The sequence below is a fragment of the Apium graveolens genome, unplaced genomic scaffold (genome assembly GCF_009905375.1).
Source record: "Apium graveolens cultivar Ventura unplaced genomic scaffold, ASM990537v1 ctg8127, whole genome shotgun sequence".
In the NCBI taxonomy this organism is placed as follows: Eukaryota; Viridiplantae; Streptophyta; class Magnoliopsida; order Apiales; family Apiaceae; genus Apium; species Apium graveolens.
Window position 1 is genome coordinate 38,063 of NW_027420908.1, and position 2,983 is coordinate 41,045.

The following is a 2,983-nucleotide window of genomic DNA, read 5'->3' on the forward strand; positions in this document are numbered from 1 at the left end:
GGACTAAGAAAGTTGACTTGTAAATTAGCACCATCGTCGAACGGTCACCAAGTTTATAACAAGTACCACTGTCATAACCAAACATATGATGGAAAATGAACTAATAAACTCTTAGCCAGACTTAGCGTATGTCGAGTAACGTGTAGAGGTCATAAGACTACAAGGACAAGTACCCGGAAATTTATTAGATGAATGAGTGGAAATTTTATGAAAGATCAAATACTACAAGGTCAACGTGAGGACTCGAGGTTGTCATGCGAGAAGCATATCCCTACCTGTTTTTGAACTGATTCCAGGACGGAATCCTTTTAAGGGGGGAAGACTGTAAGAACCCAAATTTTTGACATCGGTAAAAGACCTTTATGAATAATAATATAATAACTTGAATTTTTGAGACCTTGTAAAATATTTAATGAATAGTAACCCTGACAGACGGGGAAAAACCTTTTTAGCCCACACTATGTTGTGCATTAGAAAATTAGTTTCGGAATTGATAACATGATTATACGTACCAAATGAGTGTATGTAATCGCTATTACTTTTCGAAGAAAATGAACTTTGAAAAATGACCATATTTACGAATCATCGAGGATCACGGGAATCATAATATAATTATGAATTTAAAACCCTACGGATTTATATTTAAGTATGATAATTCAAAATATAAGGAATAAATATGAAAGGAATTACGTCGCGAACCATTTACGAGTAAGTATTACGAAAACGTTTAAGCAACCGAGCGAACGCGTAAACGATTAAATAAACGTATCGCACTAACTAACCATGGTAAGAGAGTAACCATGGTAACTTCATCAAATAGTGAGCTAACCATAGGATGATCAAGCAAGCTAGCCAAATAGTGTGTTAAGGAAGCTAACACATGTAGTTTAGCTTGTAAGCTAGCAAGCTACTTGGATTTTGTCCCCAAGATTTGCAACAAGGAATAAACCTAGAATGCTATACTAGGAAGAATAAAAATCAAGTGGAAGATATCACCGCCCCATTTCCTATAAACACCCAAGGAAGCAAGCATAAATACCCCCCCCCCCTTCCACATTGCTTCCATTTGACAAAATCAAGAAAAGGGGAGAAATTCAAATTCAAAACTCAAAATCTAGACATGGTAAAATCATCCCATTAATTCTAAAGCTTCCTAAAAATTAAACTAAGGTAAGAAAATTCTTTCATCTCTTTTTATCAAGGTTTGATGGGTGAAATAAAATCAAGAAAGTCACTAGTGAATAGTGTGAATAGTAACCCCTCCTTGGTTTCTTGATTTTAATGGTGATTTTAGGTTCCAAAATACCATACCAAGCACTCCCAAGAGTCCACCATCCTCAATAACACATCTCAAGCTTTCAATAAAGGTAAAAATCTTTTTCCCAACTTTATTTAAGATTCATTTTTAAGATCCATTTAGTATGTGGTAGTAAACCTAGTTTTAGAAGTGGTAGTGATGAAATCTTGATGTTTAAGTTAAGTAGATTTAAGGTTGATTGTTTTTGCCTCAAGAACATGATATTATTGAGAGGAGTTTATGTGTTGATAATTAAATGATGATTGTTGGTGGTTGTGTTAAGAGTTAGGGCGTAAACGAAACCCCGATCGTAAACGTAACTCCATTAAAACCAACAAATCATAACTTTAATTTTCTGCAGAAAGTCCCAAAGTTATAAAATTTAGTTTCTTGAAAAATAACCCTTGTTTATGATAGAAAATGTTATAAGGATCGTTTAGGCGCTTGAATCGCTTGATTCCGATTTACGGATCAAATGTTATGGTCATTTTCTAAAAGTGATTTACGCGATAAAAACTGCTACGAATTACGAATTTTGAAAATATAAAGGATCAACTTAAAAGTGTTCATAAATCATGAAATTTTTACAGAGAGTAACATATTGAGTTTCATAACTTCCATAAAAATTTAAAGTAAAAATAATGGTTTTTCAATTTTATAAAAATATCGGAGCCGAGACCGCGCGATTAGAAACCGTAGAATCCTTAAGCGGAGCCGACGGCGATAATAAGAATGAACCTAAAATAATTAGAAAAATGAAGCGACCATGATGTGAATAAAGACTTAAAGGGATAATAAGGGTAGTATAAGTTGAGAGGGTGCATAATAAATAGCGCATGAGTGCAAGTCGCCGTAAATTAGAACGGGACCTAACAAAATGAATTGTGTTTATGGTTATAGATTTCCGAGCGGAACCTAGAGCATCCTCCACCTAGAGATACCCAGAAAAGTTTTCAAACCCTACCTTTTAAGAACTGTTGTGTTGTGAATATTTTACAAAACTGTGATATATGCATGAGATTTCTTTAAACTGTTTTACGAAGTTTGAGATGTATTATATTACTCAATTGTTGATAATTTCTAGTATATGTTCATACCGAGTTCGAAATGTTATATTTAGTCCGAGAGTCGGTCGGTGTAAGCTTATAAAAACCCGGAGGTATCCCGGAGGAGTTTATAATTGAGAACGTTAACGCTAGCGAGTAGCGTGGTGTGTATATATTTTAGACCGAGGATCGGTCAGTAAAAATTGATGAAAACCTGGAAGTATTTCGGAGGTGTTTTAAGTAATAATATTAACGCTATAGTAGAGCGTGATGTATAAGTCGTAAGACCGAGAGTCGGTCAGTTTTGTTTTATAAAATATAAACCCGGAAATCATCTCGGTGATATTATAGGACGATTAAAGGTCCATAGTAGTACGTTTTAAAAGGACTCGACATCCACTTACAAAATACTAAACACCTCGAACTTTTATTAAAACGATTTCCAAAGATCGTATTCCCTCAACTATACTTTATCGTTCGAATAATTAATATCTATTTACTATTCATTTATTATGGGAGAAGTATTCTCCAGTGAATAACTATTTCAGACTCGATTAAATATTCCAGATTATTATATTACTTAAACATAAATTAGTTGAGGAATATTATTTCAAATATTCTTTTAAAAAGTATAATTATT